The sequence below is a fragment of the Cetorhinus maximus genome, chromosome 5 (assembly GCF_964194155.1).
Source record: "Cetorhinus maximus chromosome 5, sCetMax3.hap1.1, whole genome shotgun sequence".
Lineage (NCBI taxonomy): Eukaryota > Metazoa > Chordata > Chondrichthyes > Lamniformes > Cetorhinidae > Cetorhinus > Cetorhinus maximus.
In genome coordinates, this window is record NC_135883.1 from 8,765,094 (window position 1) to 8,786,180 (window position 21,087).

A 21,087-nucleotide genomic window follows, 5' to 3' on the forward strand; every position below is an offset into this window, starting at 1 on the left:
GGCTCCATGATCCTGATGTTCTCCTCATGCAGGATCAAAGAGAGAGACACATGGGTGTAGTTTAGGTGTCCTGAGAACCTCTCTTGGTTAAGTCTGAAGGACCCTTAATGCATGCCGGAGAGTGCTGACCACCACTTGGATGGCCAGTGTATAGTGTGCTCATTGGCTGCCTGAAACCCCACCCCTCTCCACCCCACTCCACTTGACTGATTGGCGGCAGGTTCGGACACTGGACTGCATGCTGTGCTCTTAGCTCAGACGCAGACATTCTCCTAACCCGCACTGCAAAGCTGTGCTGTTAGCTTGAACCATAATGGATCCTGGTCCAAATCTTAATAAAGACATTGCTAGGGGCTGTGAGTGCCTCCACCAGTGACTGCGCAATGGCCACCTTTCGCAAGGGGATTCTACAACTTGCCCAGTCAGCCAATTGCTCTGCTTCCCCGTAAAATGCACATAAATTTGCAGTGTGTGCCCGAGGGGTGAAAAGTTCTGGAGTATTTGATGGCCCACCCGCCCCACCAGCATGTGCTTGAGTATTTCCTTCAGTCTGTGCTCCCTTACTCTTCAACCCTTCCCAAACCCCCCCTGGCCTCACCCACACTAGAGCCCCTGCCCCGGCAGCACACTGAAAACTAGCCGGGAAATAGCGACTTGCCTGTGCCCCCCACGAATGCGTGGCGCCTCTTCCTTGATGTCCAACAGGCAATGCTTCCGAGCGTTGCACAAGGTTTTATGCAATCACCTCCGAGTTTCCCTCGAAGATCAGGTTGCCAGGTGCACACCGTTCTGAAGTCATGCCAATGTGAACAGTAAATTTGATGCAGGGAGATGATTCCAGCGAGCAGGGCTTATAATGGGATGCTAAAGTATTGAAATTAGGTTCCTGACATGTGGCGATGGGAAACGCGGCCCGCCATTGACTGGTGGAGCGGATCATCACAAACTGGTTTCATGATGGCCTGAAAATTCTGGCCTAAATCTTTTAAAAACAAAATCTGCAAAATACACTTAGAACTTTATTTCATCTCAGCATGGGTCTTAAGGTCTGCCCATGGTAGCTACTGGGTGAGTTGGCATGGAGGGTGTAAGGTAAAAGGGTGGTGGGTGGGGGCATGGGTTGACAGGAGTTTGCACTAAGTTGGCATAGGGGCTATAAAGGGTGATGGGGGTTGAAGGGCCTTGGGAGTAGGTAAGGGAGCATAAGTTGGCATGGAATATATGAGGGGCCATGGAAGCATGGGTTGGCATGGATGGCACCTGGGGAGTATGTTGGGTGTGGGAGAGGGGATGTGAAGGTGATGGTTGTTTTTCGGTTTATTGGTTTTTTTTAACAGCTAGGACAACGTCCCGGATCACTGAGGTGAGCCATTCACATAGCCCGCCTGGGCACCTGGCAGCCCCTGTGGCTGCCTCAAGTCTTTTTGGGAGCAGCGGACCCAACTCCAGTTAGCACTTGCTCCCCCAAGAACAAAAATCCCATGACTTTCTCACAAGTCGTGTTTGCGGAGTTGGGAATTTTCCGGACTCTCCACTGCCAATACGGGAGTGAAAATTCAGACCATACTCTAAAGGCCACAAGATGGACCAAGTGAACTTCTGCCTTGCTATATATGTATCTGTCTTGCTATTGCATCTTTTGTCTCTGCACATTTCTTTTGTATATCACTTGTATTCACGTCACACTTTTTCTGTCATTATATTTCTGTCAGTCACACTTTCGTCATCACACCTGATAGGCTCAAAGTAAACAGCAGCAGTCAGAATCTGCTAATTCTGGCCTCTCAAGCATCCGGCGATTTTAGTTCCTTCATAATTGACGGCCATACCTTCAGTTGACTACACCCAAGCTCTCCTGGAAGTCCCTGCCTACACCTATCTGCTTCTCTACCTCGCTTTCCTTCTTTAAGACACTCATTAAAACCTATCTCTTCGACCAAGCTTTTGGTCATCTAGTATATTCTTCTGTGGCTTGGTATTGTACTTTGTGTTCTGATGCTCCTGTGAAGCGCATTGTGATGTTTCAATAAAAGAGCTTTATAAATATAAGGAACACCTTCGGTCTGTCCGCAAGCATGACCCAGACCTCCCTGTCGCTTGTCATTTTAACACTCCACCCTGCTCTCATGCCCACATGTCCGTCCTTGGCCTGCTGCATTGTTCCAGTGAAGCTCAACGCAAACTGGAGGAACAGCACCTCATCTTCCAACTAGGCACTTTACAGCCTTCCGGATTGAATATTGAGTTCAACAATTTTAGATCATGAACTCTCTCCTCCATCCCCACCCTCTTTCCGATCCCCCTTTTTTCCAATAATTTATATAGATTTTTCTTTTCCCACCTATTTCCATTGTTTTTAAATGTATTTCCATCCATTGTTTTATCTCTACCTTTTAGCCTATTTTGATCCCTTCCCCCCACCCCCACTAGGGCTATCTGTACCTTGCTCGTCCTGCTTTCTACCCTTAATGTCATCTATTAGCACATTCCTTAGATAATATCACCACCTTCAAGACCTCTCTGTCCTTTTGTCTGTGACATATTTTGGCTATCTCCACCTATCACTGGACCTCTATCCAGCTCTATCTGTCCCACCACCCCCCCACCTTAAACCAGCTTATATTTCATCTCTTTTCTATTTTTCCTTAGTTCTGTTGAAGAGTCATATGGACTTGAAACATTAACTGTGTTCCTCTCCGCAGATTTTTCAGGTATTTTTATTTTTATTTTTGTTTTGGATTTCCAGCATCCGCAGTTTTTTGCTTTTATAAATATAAGCTTTTGTCATGGAATTAAAATGCACATGGAGATGATTGTGTGTGTCTGTGTATGTGTGCAATACAGACAGAGGTCCAGTTCAAATATAATAGTGTATGGATTACTTATCCATTGTTATCTTTTGTTCCTGTTTGAATTATAGGCACCATTTATTTAAATTTTTTTAGTGAGAAAGTCAAATTGTGTCTTTAACTGCAACATTTCCTTTGGTGTTTTAGAAAACATACTGAACAACAACCGGATGAGGAATTAGGTTTCACCTAGACTTCATAAAAATGCTATGAATTTTCAGTTTCAGAAAACATGTCCCAGCTTCACCAAAATGTGCGAGGCTGAGACACTGACGCGGACAGTGCCTTCCAGTCTAAATTCTTTTCTTTTTTTGAACTGAGGTGAAATATAAGCTGGTTGAGGGGGGGGTGGGCCATCAGCCCTGACAGTGAAGGGGACAAAGGATCGGTCAGCCCTGGGGATATGGTTCGGAGGGACCGGGGCATGCGTTAGAAACTGGAAGGAGCGAGTGGCTATGGTGAAAAGGAAACTGGGCATGTGGGAGCGACGCTCCCTCTCCATTGCGGGTAAGAACCTGGTCATCAGGTGTGAGGTACTCTCGCTGTTGCTGTACGTGGCGCAGGTCTGGCCCATTCCACACTCCTGCGCGATGGCGATCACTCGAGCCATCTTCCGCTTTATCTGGAGGTCGAAAATGGATCGTGTCTGCAGGGACGCGATGTACAAGCCTCTAGATAAAGGGGGAAAAAACGTGCCCAACATCGCCCTCATACTGATGGCCACCTTTGTGTGTGGCTGCATCAAGCGGTGCGTAGACCCTCAGTACGCAAACACCAAGTGTCACTACGTGCTGAGGTTCTACCTGTCCCCGGTGTTGCGAAGGATGGGTCTGGCCACGCTGCCGCGGAACGCTCCAAGTAGTTGGACCGTGCCGTACCACCTGTCCCTGGTGGAAAAATTTATGCAGAAAAACACCTTTGACCACAAGTCCATCAGGCAGTGGTCAGCACGTAACGTCCTAGAGGCCCTGAGGGAAAAGGAGAGGGTGGACCCTGTGGGATGGTTCCCCGAGCAGACTGTCAAAGTCATTTGGCAGAATGCCTCATCGCCAGAACTTTCCAACAAGCACCAAGACGTAGCTTGGCTGGTGGTGAGAAAGGCCCTCCCCGTCAGATCCTTCCTACACGCCAGGAGTCTCACCCCCTCTGCACGTTGCCCTCGAGGTGGCTGTGGTGGGGAAGAGACCGTTGTTCACCTCCTTGTGGATTGTGCCTTTGCAAAGAAAGTCTGGAGAGAGATGCAGTGGTTGCTGTCGAGGTTCATCCCGAGCAGTTCTGTGACACAGGACTCTGTGCTCTACGGGCTGTTCCCAGGGACACACACCGAGACAAACATCGACTGCAGCTGGAGGATCATCAACTCGGTGAAAGACGCGCTTTGGTCTGCCCGAAACTTGTTGGTCTTCCAGCACAAAGAGTTGTCCCTGACCGATTGTTGCGGACTGGCACAATCCAAAGTCCAGGACTACGTGCTGAGGGACGCACTAAAGCTTGGGGCAGCTGCCGCAAAGGCGCAATGGGGAAGGGTCGCTGTCTAAGACCTTTCTACCACAGCGCACCGAGAGACTGGGAACTGTTTAGAGCCCCTCGGGCTGTACAGATCAAAATGAAAGGCTGTAAATGATTGTAATATTGTTTGTACTGATGCACCTGGTGATACATTTTGTAAAAGTTTAACCTGGATTGTACCCTTGTAATGTTGTTTTTGAAATGGTTTTGAATGTGATTGAAGATTTTTTATGAATAAAGTATATTTTTACAAAAAAAAAGGGGGGGGTGGGACAGGTAGAGCTGGATAGAGGGCCAGTGATAGGTGGACGCAAAGAAGAGATTGCCAAAGATGTAATAGACAAAAGGAAAAAGGGGTGTTGACAGTGGTGATATTATCTAAGGAATGTGCTAATGGTGACATTAAGGGTAGAAAGCAGGACGAGCAAGTAACAGATAGCCCTAGTGGGGGTTGGGGTGGGGTGGAAGGGATCGAAATAGGCTAAAAGGTGGAGATGAAACAATGGATGGAAATACATTTAAAAATAATGGAAATAGGTGGGAAAAGAAAAATATATTTAAAAAATATAAATTGTTGGAAAAAGGGGGATCGGAAAGGGGGTGGGGATGGAGGAGAGAGTTCATGATCTGAAGTTGTTGAACTCAATGTTAAGTCCAGCAGGCTGTAAAGTGCCTAGTCGGAAGATGAGGCGCTGTTCCTCCAGTTAGCGTTGAGCTTCACTGGAACATTGCAGCAGGCCAAGGATGGACGTGTGGGCATGAGAGCAGGGTGGAGTGTTGAAATGGCAAGCAACAGGGAGGTCTGGGTCATGCTTGCGGACAGACTGAAGGTGTTCCGCAAAGTGGTCACCCAGTCTGCGTTTGGTCTCTCCGATGTAGAGGAGACCGCATTGGGAGCAGCGAATGCAGTAGACTAAATTGAGGGAAGTGCAAGTGAAATGCTGTTTCACTTGAAAGAACTGTTTGGGCCCTTGGATGGTGAGGGGAGGGGCGAAGTAAAGGGGCAGGTGTTGCACCTTCTGCGGTTGCACAGGAAGGTGCCGTGGGAGGGGGTTGAGGTGTAGGGGGTGATGGAGGAGTGGACCAGGGTGTCCCGGAGGGAACGATCCCTGCGTAATGCCACTGGGGTGGTTGAAGGGAAGATGTGTTTGGTGGTGGATCATGCAGGAGTTGGCGGAAATGGCGGAGGATGATCCTTTGAATGCGGAGGCTGATGGGGTGATAAGTGAGGACAAGGGGGACCCTATCATGGTTCTGGGAAGGAGAGGAAGGTGTGAAGCTGGATGTGCGGGAGATGGGCCGGACACGGTTGAGGGTCCTGTCAACCACCGTGGGTGGAAAACCTCGGTTAAGGAAGAAGGAAGACATGTCGGAGAAACTGTTTTGGAAAGTGGCATCATCAGAACAGATGCGACGGAGGCGAAGGAACAAAGAATGGGATGGAGTCCTTACAGGAAGCGGGGTGTGAGGAGCTGTAGTCGAGGTAGCTGTGGGAGTCGGTAGGCTTGTAATGAATATTGGTGGACAGTCTATCACCAGAAATTGAGACAGATAGGTCAAGGAAGGGAAGTGTCAGTGATGGACCACGTGAAAATGATGGAGGGGTGGAAATTGGAAGCAAAATTAATAAATTTTTCCAGGTCCACACCTCATTTCTATATTTCCTCAGTTCTGATGAAGAGTCATACGAACTTGAAACGTTGACTGTGTTCCTCTCCGCAGATGCTGTCGGACCTGCTGAGCTTTTCCAGCTATTTTTCTTTTGTTTCACATTATCTTCATAATCTGGTTCAGTGGAACCGCCTGGAGTTACAATTTTACCTATCCAACCATAACCACGGCATCTCCAGAAATGTCTTTTGTTTCCCACCTCCGCGCTGTTCTTTCAAAAATCCATTCTCGGCCCATCCTTCTTCAGCTACGTTACTTCACGGTGACGTTGTCCAGACATGGCACACTGGAGACACCTCCTTCTACATCCGTCTGCACCGTCTGTTTTAACCTCTTCGCTTTCACCATGGGGAGGGGGGGTGCTGGACGAGGTTATGGACAAGCTGCATGGGCGCAGATCAGGTCAAAGGTTGAACACTGCATTCAATCCTGGTTGGTCAGAAACAAAAAAATACACACTCATGCTGGAGGCATGGTCGGGAAGAGCTGTTATCAAGATCAGTGTTATGTATAGGGTGGACTATGGGTTGGTTTTCATTGCTCCCACTTGGTGGTAATAGTGTTTAGGAGCCTTCCTGTCCTGTTGCCATGGTGACTGCAGGGGACATCCAGCCAGGTTGGCAATCACAGGAGGGGTGAAAAGGGAATGGACAGAAAATGCTGGAAATACTCAGCAGGCCTGGTTGACATCTTTGAGGAGGGAAACGAAGTTAAACGTTCAGGCCCGTTTCCAGCTTTTCCTGTCTGTATTTCGGATTTCCACAATCCGCCCTATTTAGCTCTTGCACGGAATAACTGCACCGCGCCCCCCTCATCGCCAACTGCGCATGCACCTGAGAAACCCCGCCCCCTCCCCCCCACAAGCCGCGCACGCGCCCTTTAAATGGGTCAAACCGGCCTTTTTCAAATGAAAAGTGCCTCGGGACTAGCCAATCATTGCTGACTTTACTCCTGTGTGTGAGGTGGCCAATGAGGTGGGCGGTTGCTGATGTCAAGCAAAGTGAGGGGAAGTTGGCATTGGTTTGTTTGTCGGGAAAAACAAAGAGAGAGACGGAGCCCGAGAGACCGCGGCTGGCAGCGGCCGGTGACCGGAGCACGAGGCGGCTCGGGGCGCGGGAGAGGAGCGGCGAGGGCTCCGGCGAGGGGCGGAGTGAGAGGAGGAGGAGGCGGCGGCGGCGGAGTGGTAGTGGGGGGGAGGAACGGGAGCTCGGCGGGGAGGACGGCTCCCCCAGCCGCCGGCAGCAGCGAGAGGCGGAGGCCCGCAGGCGGAGGGACCGGCACGCCGTGACCCAGAGCCGGAGAGAGGGGCTGAGCGAGCGCCGGGAGTCGTCGCCGCCGCCCCAACCGGCGGAGGATACCAGCTCCGAGGAGGAGGAGGAGGAGGAGGAGGAGGACCGAGCTTCGAGCCGGGCCGAGACCCCGAGGGATGGGAGCGGCAGACCCGGGCTCCCGGTGAGCCCAGCGGCGGGGAGGCGGCGCTGTCGCTGAACCCAGGTGAGCGGGGTGGGGGGGGCCGGGAATCGGGCGTTCCGCCGTAACGGGCCACGATCAGGGTGACGGGTCCCGACCGGCGGGGTATCGCTGGAGAGGGTGATGGTCCCGCTGATCGGGTTATTATCGGTGAGAATGACTGTCACTTGCCGGTTGGGGGATAAGCGCTGATGATTGTCACTGATGAAGGATTGATGAAGACGAGACGAGCCATACCGACTCGAAACGTTAACTCTCTTTCACTCCCCACAGGTGCTTGCCAGACCCGCTGAGTTTTTCCAGCATTTTCTGGGTTTTTTTTTAAATTTCAGATTTCCAGCTTTCCTGCTTTTATCTAAAGGATTGATTTGGCGTTCCCAATCGGAGATATTACCAGAATACTGGTACTGGTCCTCATTGGTATCACTAGTGACCTGGAGCTGCCAATTACTGTCAATAGGGGGAATGACTGGCACCTGGTAACAGCATTCGTAAATGTCACTGTGCCATTAAGGAGTGCATTTGGCACTGATACTTACTACTGGTCAGTGACATCAATATTGAGTTAATCTTGCATTTGTAATTCCTGCAAAGATCAATACTGAATTAGCTGCCCATCAGCTGGTACAGAACAGCAGGAATACCAATAACATGTAACAATCGGAGTGGCTATTGTACAACACTGATTTTGCAGAGGCTGTTGGCACCCCAGCTGTGACCCCCCCCCCCACAAACAGTGCTGTTGACACCACGAATTAGGCCTTCGATTAATTAATTATAATTGGTGCATGATTAAGGCTAGAAATTAGGATCACACAACACATTGTCACTAGGGGTTTTTCCAATTGACAATGCAGCTGTTGCAGAATGGATCCATTTCTTACAGTCTGCTCTGGCATCATGTACTTTTGTGCACATTTTTGTTGTCATATGCCAAAGCCAGAACAATCTTAAAAGTGGCTGCACTTTAAACTCCAAACTGAAACTGACTGCTTTATCTGTTTAAACTCTGCCCAAATAACAATGAAACTTGGAATGAGCTAGTCTGTTTACCTACGCGGATCAACATTGAAGAATAATTTATGCTTTAAATGAGAGAATACTCTAGCCTTCATCAAAGTTCAGTATCCAACTTGTCTGCAGAGATTGTTAGCATCTTTACCTATCCTCTGTGTATTTCGTTCAAATCAGCATGTCCTGTCTTTTCATTCAAAGGCCCTTGGCCATCCTGCTCTGTGACAGCTATATTTGCAGTCTTCAACTGTTGGTTGAAGTTGCATTGTCTTTGCTCTTTAAAATACTCTGATTTTTTTCAATTATATTCCCTCAATAACTGAAACCTATGTCCAAAAATAATTGTTTAAATAAAATAAAAAATATTTTTTCACAAACATTATCCATTGAAGTGTGTTTTGTGTCTTTTAATGACTTGAAGGCCACGTCTCTGGCTGTGTCTTGATATTTTTGCACAGAGTTATGTACGGTAATGTGAGCTGAATTCAGATTGTACAGTGAGTGTGTGTGGTGTACTTCATTCCCAAGATGGCCCCAATATTGTTCAGTCAGCTGTATGGGTGAAATATTTTTGTTTCAGCAGCTTTTGCCCAGTTTTTCTAAATCGTCAAGAAAGCTAGAGAAGGTAGTGCAATTGATATTCAATGAACTTCCAAGGGATGTTTTATATTTGCAAAAATTCATTCATGGGATGTGGGCTTCGCTGGCTGGGCGAGCATTTATTGCCCATCCTTAGTTGCCCTTGAGAAGGTGGTGGTGAGTTGCCTTCTTGAACCGCTGCAGTCCATGTGGTGTAGGTACACCCACAGTGCTGTTAGGAAGGGAGTTCCAGTATTTTGACCCAATTATCACATTGTTAGGAAATAGAGATAGTTTAAGTAAGTTATATTGGTATTTATGGGTGTTAGGAATGCGTTTTAGCTTTAATGTTTAAGTTTGATTGGTATTTCTGTATCTGTGTTAAAAGATTAAGTTTTAGTTTCACTTTAAAAGATGCTTGCATTTCTAATGAGAGTTTACAACTTTGAGAAGTTAAGCAAACACAAGAGTAGAAAAACTGGGCTGTTGATTAACAAAGGGGTCCAGAAAGGCAGATCTCTCCCACAGACACACACACAAGAAGCTAGAAACTCACTGAGTGTGAGTTCAGTTTTGAAGACAGCTGCCAGGCAGAAGCAGCCTAGAAGGCTCAGATACCCAGTTCCAAGTCAAAGTTGGTTGAAAGTAGCTGCCAGGGAGAGACTGGAGCCCTTTATAAACCAAAGGGGACAGATAGCTGGTCTCAAGCTAAAGAAGAAAGTTCCCAAAAAATCTAGGGGAGTGGAACAGGAGAAAGCCCCAAGCAGACCTAGTCAAAGGAAGGACTGGCACCTGGAAAAGGTCCTGTTAAGTGAAGTCACAAGTCAGGGGCAGAGAAACGCTGCAGGAAGCAGAGTCAAAGCAATATAAGGGCCTGTGAGAAGTCAGAAGAGGCAACTGAAGGACTGTAACTAAAATAAAAACAGAAAATGCTGGAAAAACTCAGCAGTTCTGGCAGCATATGTGGAGAGAGAAACAGAGTTGATGTTTTGTGTCCGTATGACCCTTCTTAAGAGCTTTTTGCTTCTTTTGCTTTTATGAAGGTCTGTAACTCTTTGCTGTGGGCATGTGAAGCAGTGGTGTACTGTTGACAGCTGTGTCAGTGAGAGAGAGTGCATGGAAGGAAGCTCAAATGCATGTGGTGACCCGGGAGAGAGGAACATCAGGAGGAGCATTTGAAACCCTGGAGGTGAACCCTTGTGGAAGGCGTCTGAGAGAAAGTGTCAGTTTGGGAGAAGATTCCAAGACGAGTTCTTGGAAAGTGGAGATTGGAAACCCTCGTGTGAAAGATGGAGTTCAGTGAGACTGGTTGGCTCACGGTGTAACAAGAGCCTGGGAGGATTTGAGGAGAGATTCATAGCATATGTTTGGGATGGCACCTGTCACTTGGTTTCAAGAGTGCGGTGTGTCTGATCACAGGTCGCCAAGTGGTTTACATGGACTGTGTAATTACTGTGAACATTAGAGTATAAGATAGCTTTTGCAGCTTGTGTTATCCTTCCAAATCTGTATTTATCTGTAAAAGTATAGTTGTGAGAGAAGGAGTTTTGTAATATAGTTCATCTTGTTGAATAAATGTTTTATGCTTTTGTTAAAAGCTCATTAGCTGACTTCGGTGACTGTTCAATAACCACTCTCCACATATCTAAACAAACAAATGAAAGTTAGGATCTATCAAGCTGGGTTCCACTATGGGATCAGGTTTGTCCAGTGGTAACCTCACCTGGGGATCATAACAGCATAGACTTAAATTAAAACCCGTGGTATTAAAGAGGCAATGGTTTTGTGGATAAAAAATAGCCTAAGGGGCAGAAAACAGAGTAGTTGTGGTGAAGGGGTCTTTTAAAGACTGGAGGGGAGTATACAGTGGTATGCCCCAGGAGTCAGTATTAGAATCACTGCTCTTTTTGACATATATTTTAATAACTTGTACCTGGGTATACAAGACACAATTTCAATGTTTGCATATGACACAAACCTCTGAAATGCAGCAAGCAATGAGGAGGAGAATAATAGATGTCAAGAGGGTATAGATTAACTGGTGAAATGGACAGACACATGGCAGATGCAATTTGATTCAGAGATATGCTAAGTAGAATGTGGAAAAGCAATATAAATTGAATGGTACAATTTTCAAGGGGTGCAGGAACAGAGACCTGGGCATGTACATGATCAAGGCTTTGAAGCTGGTGTGACAGGTTGAGAAAGTTGTTCAAAAAGCCCACAGAGCCCTTGTCTTTATAACCAAACATACAGTAGAAAGGCAAGAAAGTTGCCCTAAATTTTTTTAAGTCACTGGAAGACCCTAGCTGTAGTATTGTGTCCAATTCTGGGCACTGTACTTTAGGAAGGAGTCAGGTTTTAGAGATGGTGCCAAGGAGATTTACTGGAATGGCACTAAAGATGTGGGACTTCAGTTACGTGGAGAGACTGGAGAAACTTGATTGTTCCCCTTTGAGCAGAGAAGGTTAGGAGTGACCATGAAGGGATTTTGACATTAAATAAGAAATGGTTCCTAGTGGCAGAAGGGTCAGTAACCAAAGACAAAGATTTAAGGTAATTGGGAAAAGAACCAGTGGCGAAATGATGCATTTGAGGGAGCTTGCTCTGGGCAAATTGGCTGCTATGCTTCCTACATTTCAACAGTGACTGCAATTCAAAAGTACTTTATTGACGGCGAAGTGCTTTGGAACATTGAGGTTGTGAAAGATGCTATATAAATGCTAGCCTTTATGAAGATAATCTTTTTGCACACAGCCAGTTATGATTACTGGCTGAAAGAGTGATGGAAACAGATTCAAAAAAAGGGATGATTTTAAAGCAGTGACCTCTGGTCATTGACCCACTCATCAGTAAGAATATTTTTTCTCTATTCATCAAAACCTCTCATCTTGAAAACTTCATAGCTCACCTTTTAACCCTCTCTGTTCTAAGAACAGTCCTAATTTATCCACCCTCCATATAACAGATCTCTTATCCCTGGTAAAACTTCTCTGTGCTCTTAGGCCTTTATATCTTTCCTGAAGTATGGCGGCCAGAATTGTTAACAATAAGCTGAGGCCCAACCAATGATTTATAAAGCTCTAACATGACCCCTTTGCTTTTGTATTCTATGTCCTTTAAGAACCCAAATAACCCATGTGTTTTTTAAAACCATCTTATTAACTTGTCCTGCCACTGTTGAGGATTTGTAAATATAGATACCAAGGCCCCTCTGCTCATCTGCACTTTTTTTTCACATGTGCTATTTAGTATACTGTTTTTCCATATTTCCAAAAATGCATCACTTCACACTTCCCTGCATTGAACTCCATCTGCCATGCTGCTTCCCATTTAATCATCCTGTCTGTTATCCTGAAGCTTATAACATCACTATATACTATGTTGTCAAGTTCCATATTACCTGCAAACGTTATTATATTGCTCCTAAGTCTGAGTCTAAGTCATTTATAAAAATTGGAAAAAACTAAAACTGACCTGTGGGGGAACGCCATTGCATGCTACCTCCCAGTCTGAAAATTATCCATCATCCACTTTCTGTCACTGAGCCAATTTTGTATCCATACTTTCACATTCCCCTTAAATTCCGTGGGTTTTTCATCTTGTTCATAAACCTCCTGTGTGGTGCTTTGTCGAATGTTTTCCAAAAGTGCATTTGTACAATATTTACTGAACTATTTTGATTAACTTTCTTTGTTGTCTCATGAAAGAATTCAATCAGACCTCTCATTACCTTAAGACGCTGTTGTGATAGCTCCCCATGTCTTCCCACAATTTTGTCTTACTCTGTTTTGTCTCTGTTCATCATTCTGAGCAGAATTAAATTTTCCCCTCCTTCCAGCTTTGCTGCCTCCCAGACAGTTCTGCATTCAAGGCTTGATTTCCCACCCAAGCAGCTGATCTTGTGGTTGCACCATAGCCACACTCAAGCTGCCTCTTGATTTACGTTTTTGACCAATTTAAATATATTTTTGTCCAGTGCAGCCTTACCCTTCCTGGTATTGTGGAGTTTTTCTTATTTTTCCTGATTGCTCACTTGTGGAACAGGGATTTTAACATTTGCAACCATTTCCCATGCCATTCCCATATCCAGGAATGACTGAAAGATTGAGGCCAAAGCCTTTGCTGTTTCAACCCTTGGTGTTCTCAGCAATGTGAAAGACATCCTCTTTGATCTGGATGATTTTTGTTGTCTATTTTGAGCACTGCCAGGCATTTAGTACCTCTTTATCTATTTTTATCTATAGCAATTTCTCCTTTACTGTGATCTTAGCATCAGCATCTTTAGTGAGGACAGATGCAAAGTAGGTTTATATTGCATGTGCAAGAAGGTTTTAATTTTGGTCCTGAACTGGCCCCACCCTTAGTTTAACTATTCTTTTACACTTTATAAGTTTACAAAATATTTCATTGTTCCCTTTCATGATACCGGCTAATGTTGTACATTCTTCTTGCCTCTTTTATTTCCTTTTTCCATTCTCCTCTGTACTTTTCTATTCTGTTTGATTCTCCATTGAATTATGATTCTAACATTTATCATGAACTTCCTTTTTCTGTTTCATTTTAATCCCAATTCTTTAGTCATTCAGGGGCTCTAGCTTTGAATGACCTTCCTTTTGCCCTTCATAGGAATATGCCCAGTCTGTACCAGAACTATTCCACCCATGAAGATCTCATCACTCATAATTGTTTTGCCTGACAAACTTTATTTTCATTTGACTTGGGCCAGATTCCTTTTCAAACTCCCAGAAATGAGCCCTCTTCCAGTTGAAACATAAACAGAAAATGCTGGAAAACTCAGCAGGTCTAGCATCATCTGTGGAGAGAGAAACAGAGTTAATGTTTCGAGTCCGTATGACCCTTCTTCAGAGCTCTGAAGAAGGGTCATACGGACTCAACGTTAACACTGTTTTTCTCCACAGATGCTGCTAGTCCTGCTGAGTTTTTTCTAGCATTTTCTGTTTTTGTTTCAGATTTCCAGTATCCGCAGTATTTTGCTTTTATCTCTTCCAGTTGAATATCTTCATCATTGATTGTTCCTCGTCCTTTTCCATAACTACTCTCAACCTAATGATATTGTGATCACAATCTGTCAAACGCTCTCCTAATGAAAAGTGCTCCAGATGGCCATTTTGTAATCTGGAGCTAGATAGATCGTGACTTGGTTCCTCATTGGACTGCAACATACCAACAGACAAAATTTTCCTCTATGCATTTCAGTTCCTTTCCTTTCCCTATTTACTGTTTTCCACCCCAGACCCAAAGTCTAAATTGGGATAACTGAAGTTACCCACTATCATTACTCTGTTCTTACATCTTTTTGAAATCCCTTAGGGGTTGTTCAATAATGGATTACAGTGTGGAACAGATGAGTGAGGTCAAGGAGCATGGTGCATAGGGCACTCGCATAAAAAAAATCTAAAGTGAGCAATGGAAATGACGGTTATATGAGTACTGAGAGGCAAATCATGAAGTAGTGTGGCTTCTTAACAGTATGGGACACCAGGTAGCAGATGAGGAGTCAATGGGCAGGTGGATGGAATAAATCAACCCTCCAGCCTCAGTGATTCTGTATTTCTCTCTCCATCCTCCAACATTAATAAGGTCAGAAGTGGGGATGTTTACTGATAGAACATTGTTCAGTACCATTCACAGCTCCTCAGATAATGAAGCAGTCTGTGCCTGGACAACATTCAGTCTTGGGTTCCAAAGTGGTAAGTAACATTTGTGCTATACAAATGACCATCTCCCCTTGATGTTCCGTGTCATGACCATTGCTGAATCCCTCACCATCAACATCCTGGGGTTGCCATTAATCAGAAACTTAACTGGCCAAGCAGAAATTATGTGGCTACAAGACCAGATCAGAGGCTGGGAATTCTGAGGCGAATAACTCACCTCCTGACTCCCCAAAGTCTGCCTACCACCTACAAGGCAATAGTGAGGAATATGATGGAATAATCTCCTTGCCTGGATGAGTGCAGCTCCAATAACACTCAAGAAGCTCAACACCATCCAGGACAAAAAAGCCCACTTGATCATCACCCCATCCACCACCTTAAACGTTCACTCCCTCCATCACTGACGCACAGTGGCAGCAGTGTGTACCATCTACAAGATGCACTGCAGCAACTCGCCAACACCTTCCAAACCTGTGATCTCTACCCTTCCTCCTGATCTCCTTTCCAAGGAAAACAGTCCCAACTTCTCCAATTTTTCCTCATAACTGAAGTGTCTCATTCCTGGAACCATTCTTGTGAACCTCTTCTGCACTCTCTCCAATGAGTTCACATCCTTCCTGCAGTGTGGTGCCCAGAACTGTACACAATACTCCAGTTGAGGTCTAACCAGTATCTTGTATAAGTTCATCATAACCTCCCTACTCTTGTACTCTATGCACCTATTAATAAGCCTAGAATACTGTATGCTTTAGAAACAGCTCTCTCTACCTGTCCTGCCATCTTTGATGACTTATGTACATATGCACACAGGTCTCTCTGCTCCTGCACACCCTTTAGAATAATACCCTTTATTTTATACTCGTCTCCATGTTCTTTGTACCAAAGTGTATCGCTTCACACTTCTCTGCATTGAACTTCATCTACCACCTATCTGCTCACTCCACCAATGTGCCAATGTCCTTTTGAAGTTCTATACTGTCCTCCTTACAGTTTACCGTTCTCCCAAGTTTTGTGTCATCCACAAACTTTAAAATTGTCCCCTACACACCAAGATCTAGATCATTAAAAAATATCAGGAAAAGCAAGGGTCCCAATACCAACTCCTGGGGAACCCTACTACAAACCACCTTCCAGCCCTAAAAATACCCGTTAACCATTACCCTCTGTTTCCTATCCCTCAGCCAATTTTGTATCCATGATGCTACTGTCCCTTTTATTCCATGACCCATAACTTTCCTCTCAAGTCTGTTATGTGGCATTGTATCGAATGCCTTTTGAAGTCTATACACACCACATCAATGGTCTTGCCCTCATCAATCACCTCTGTTACCATTTCAAAAAACTCCAAGTTAGACACAATTTTCCTTCAGCAAATCCATGCTGACTTTTCTGAATCAATCCACATTTTTCCATGTGACTATTCTATCCCAAATTTTTGTTTCTAGAAGTTTCCCCACCACCAAAATTAACCTGACTGGTCTGTAATTGCAGGGAAGATCTTTGCAATCTTTTTTGAACAAGGGCATAATTTTTGCAATTCTCCAGTCCTCTGGCACCTCCTCCGAATCCAGGGAACATTGAAAGATTATTGTCAGTGCCTCTGCAATTTTCACACTCACTTCCTTCAATATTTTTGGATGCATCTCATCCGGTCCCAGTGCCTTATCAACTTTGAGTACCGACAGCTTATCCAATTCGTCCTTATCAATTTTAAACCCTTGTGACTGAGTTTCCTCCTCTGTCACCATGACCTGGGCAGCACCTGCTTCGTAGATAAAGACCGATCCAAAGTATTCATGTAACACTTCAGCCACGCCTCTTTCCTCTGTGTAAATCCCCTTTTTGGTCCCTAATCCCTCCTTTTGCCACCCTTTTATATTGATATGCTTATAGAACACTTGGGGATTTTTTTTAATGTTAGCTGCCAGTCTTTTTTCATATCCCTCTTTGCTTCTTGTATTTGCTTTCTCACATCCCTTCTGAGCCTTCCGTATTCAGCTTGGTTCTCAATTGTATTTGCTACCTGACACCTGTTGTAAGCACACTTTTTCTTCTTTAACTTAATTTCTACCTCCTTTGTCATCCTTTGGATTTGTTTGTCCTACTTTTCCCTTTTGAGGGAACATACCTTGACTGCGCCCAAACCATCTCTTTTAAGGTAGCCCATTCTTCAGCTACTGTTTTTCCTGCCAACCTTTGGTTCCAGTCTATCTGGCCCAGCTCCATTCTTGCCCCATTGAAGTTCGCTCTCCACAGTTGATTATTCTTACTCTGGGTTCACCAGTGTAATTTCCACCGTAACCCTAAACCTTATGATACAACGATCACTGTCCCCTAAATGTTCCCCCCGTTGTCACTTGATCTACTTGGCCCACCTCATTCCCAAGAACCAGGTCTAGCAGTGCCTCCTTTCTTGTTGGACTGGGCACATACTGCTGTAGGAAATTCTCCTGAACACAATCTAGGAACGCTTGCTCCTCACTGCCCCTTACACTACCCGTCTACAGACTGGGATAGTGGTAATTAAAGTCCCCATAAAAACTACTCTATGATGTTTACACCTCTCTGTAATTTCCTTGCAGATTTTTTCCTCTCTATCCTTCCCTCTAGTTGGTGGTCTATATATTACACCGAGCAATATAATTGCACCCTTCTTATTCCTTAGCTCTAGCCAAATCGATTCTGTCCTTGAATCCTCTGACACATCCTCTTTCTCCAGTACTGCAATACTAAAACGGCACCCCTCCTTTTTTCCCTTTCTTATCTTTTCTGAACACCTTGTAACCGGAATATTTAACACCCAGATCCGACCTTCCTTAAGTCAACTCTCCGCTATTGCCACAACATCATAATCCCACAAGGCAATCTGTGCCTGTAACTCCCCAATTTTATTAACTATACTCCATGAATTCACATACATACAGTGGATCCCTGAGTTAGACTTCATTAAGTGTTCCCTTACTCTGACTCCATCTATTAACTTACTATTCTCTATTTTAGTGCTATCTGCTTCTCCCAGCATTTCGTGCACCCTGGTATTAGTTTCTAATATTCTCTCCTGGTTCCCACACCCCTGCTGAGTTTGTTAAACCCCCCTCCAACAGCACTAGCAAAACACCCTGGAAGGAACCCAGTCCCAGCTCTGTTCAGATGCAACCTGTCCTGCTTGTACAGGCGCCATCTCCCCCAGATCCAGTCCCAGTGTCACAGGAGTCTAAAGCCCTCCCTCCTGCACCATCTTTCCAGCCATGCATTGATCTGTCTTATCTTCCTATTTCTGTAGCCACTTGCACGTGGCACTCGGAGTAATCTGGAGATCACTACTTTAGAGGTCCTGCTTGCTAATTTTCTACCTAGCTCCCTAAATTCTGATTGCAGGACCACATCCCCCTTCTTACCTCTGTAGTTAATAACAATTGTTATGACACAGCAGTTGGTAAAGGCTGAGTTATTTAAAATCCCAGAGGGAAACTTTAAACAACTGTCAGAACCTATATTTTCAATTGGTATGTTTGAGATGCAGCTCTGAATTCAGAAATGAAACACCAAGCCTTGAGGTTTTAATATAAATTAAACTAAACATTTATTAATTTAACAACAAATTTAAACACATGTCTACAAATTACTACCATAATAACTTTCAAACAAATCCCCAAATTAGTCACTCCCAGGTAATCTTCCCCAAGGCAATAATAACTCTCAGACTTAAACAGACACCAGGCAAAGCACATTTTATCTTACAAATTCAAAAATGAGGCTCTTTTCAATTTGGTCCCTTTGCACCATCATAGGCTTACAGGTGGCATGCCTCTGACTACACACACAAAACTCTTTTCTGTATATACCTAGCCTTCCCTTTGAATGCAAATTCTCATTGTACCACCAGGCCCTTTGAACTCCACCTCTTCTAACAATAAAACCTCTTTCGTAGTACCAATTTTATTAGTAACATAAACATACTGCTTGGTGTCTCCTAGCTAGGTGCAAGATTTCACTCCCAGTATTTGTATGGTTTATTCAACAAAATGCAAATGTACTCTTTACCTTGGCTTCCTTACTGTTTAAGGATGAGATTTCAGAATAATTGGAAGTGCATGGTAAAATAGGGCAAAGTCAGCATGGTTTCATCAAGGGAAGGTCATGCCTGACAAATCTGTTAGAATTCTTTGAGGAGATAACGAGTAGGTTAGACAAAGGAGAGCCAATGGATGTTATCTACTTGGACTTCCAGAAGGTCTTTGACAAGGTGCCGCACAGGAGGCTGCTCAGTAAGATAAGAGCCCATGGTGTTAGAGGCAAGGTACTAGCATGGATAGAAGATTGGCTGTCTGGCAGGAGGCAGAGAGTGGGGATAAGGGGGTCCTTCTCAGGATGGCGGCCGGTTCCGCAGGGGTCAGTGTTGGGACCACAACTTTTCACTTTATACATTAATGATCTAGATGAAGGAACTGAGGGCATTCTGGCTAAGTTTGCAGATGATATAAAGATAGGTGGAGGGACAGGTAGTATTGAGGAAGCGGGGAGGCTGCAGAAGGATTTGGACAGGTTAGGAGAATGGGCAAAGAAGTGGCAGATGGAATACAACGTGGGGAAGTGTGAGCTCATGCACTTTGGTAGGAAGAATAGAGGCATAGACTATTTTCTAAATGGGGAGAGAATTCAGAAATCTGGAGTGCAAAGGGACTTGGGAGTCCTAGTCCAGGATTCTCTTAAGGTTAACTTGCAGGTTGAGCTGGTAGTTAGGAAGGCAAATGCAATGTTGGCATTTATTTCGAGAGGACTAGAATATAAAAGCAGGGATGTGCTGCTGAGGCTTTAGAAGGCTCTGGTCAGACCACATTTAGAATATTGTGAGCAATTTTGGGCCCCGTATCTCAGGAGGGTGTGCTGGCCCTGGAGATGGTCCAGAGGAGATTCATGAGAACGAACCTAGGAATGAAAGGCTTAACTTATGAGGAACGTTTGAGGACTCTGGGTCTATACTCGATGGAGTTTAGAAGGATGAGGGGGGATCTGATTGAAACTTACAGAATACTGAAAGGCCTGGCTAGAGTGGACGTGGGGAAGATGTTTCCATTAGTAGGAGAGACTAGGACCTGAGGGCACAACCTCAGAGTAAAGGAAAGACCTTTTAGAACAGAGATGAGGAGAAACTTCTTTAGCCAGAGAGTGGTGAATCTATGGAATTCATTGCCACAGAGGGCTGTGGAGGCCAGGACATTGAGTGTATTTAAGACCGAGATGGATAGGTTCTTGATTGGTATGGGGATCAAAGGTTACGGGGAGAAGGTGGGAAAATGGGGTTGAGAAACTTATCAGCCATGATTGAATGGCGGAGCAGACTCGATGGGCCGAATGGCCTAATTTCTGCTCCTATGTCTTAACATCTCAAAACTATAATACATCAAAGCACTCAGACTAGCTGGCTTTAATCCAGTTAAGACACACACACACACCCACAGAGACAGGCCCCATTACAAGTCCAATTTAAAATAATTTCCAATAACATTCCATACATTCATATCTTCATGACACAATGTGGACCACGACCTCTGGCTGTTCGTCCTCCCCCACAAGAATGTCCTGTAGCCGTTCTGTGACATCCTTGACTCTAGCACCAGGGAGGCAACAAACCATCCTGGAGTCAAGTTGACAGTTGCAGAAACGTCTGTCTGTTCCTCTAACTAAAGAGTCCACTATCAGTACTGCCCTTCCGCTATTCTTCCTCCCCTCCTGTACATCTGGGCCACCTGTGGTGCCATGGGCTTGGCTCTTGCTGCACTCTTCCAAGGATCCAATGCCCTCACTGATATCCAGAATGGAAAACCAGTTTGTGTGCGGGACCTCTGGGGACTCCTGCACTACCTGCCTGTTTCTCTTGGACTGCCTGGCGGGCACCCATTCCCTATCTGCCTGCTTGCCCCCAACTTGCGGTGTGACCACGTCTCTGAATGTGCTAACCACATAGTTCTCTGCCTCATGGATGCACCACAGTGACCCCAGCCGCTGCTCAAGCTCTGAAATGCGGAGCTGAGGTTTGTGCAGCTGGTGGCATTTCATGCACAAGGGCTCGTCTGGGTCATGAGAAGTGTCCACAACTTCCCACATGACACAGGATGGGCATTCCGTGGTTAATATTGTAGATATTGTCTTTCAAAAGGTATTTGTCAAAGTACCATATAATAAACTTGTTAACAAAATTAAGCCCTGTGGAATTGAAGGCACTGTGGCTGTGTGGGTACAAAATTGGCTAAGGGACAGTGTTGAAAAGTTGTTTTGCAGACAGGAGGTAAGTATATTGGTGTTTCCCAAAA

General features: G+C 45.1%; 1 protein-coding gene across 2 annotated transcripts in view; it reads left to right on the top strand.

Annotated features, from left to right (window-relative positions):
• The first annotated feature begins 7,315 nt into the window (after positions 1 to 7,315).
• agbl5 (AGBL carboxypeptidase 5) overlaps positions 7,316 to 21,087 on the top strand; it is a 126,311-nt gene continuing 112,539 nt past the window's right edge. For both annotated transcript variants that reach the window (XM_078541501.1, XM_078541502.1), the window contains exon 1: positions 7,316 to 7,523. The gene's annotated coding sequence lies outside the window, so the exon portion shown is untranslated. The remainder of the gene's footprint in view (positions 7,524 to 21,087) is intronic.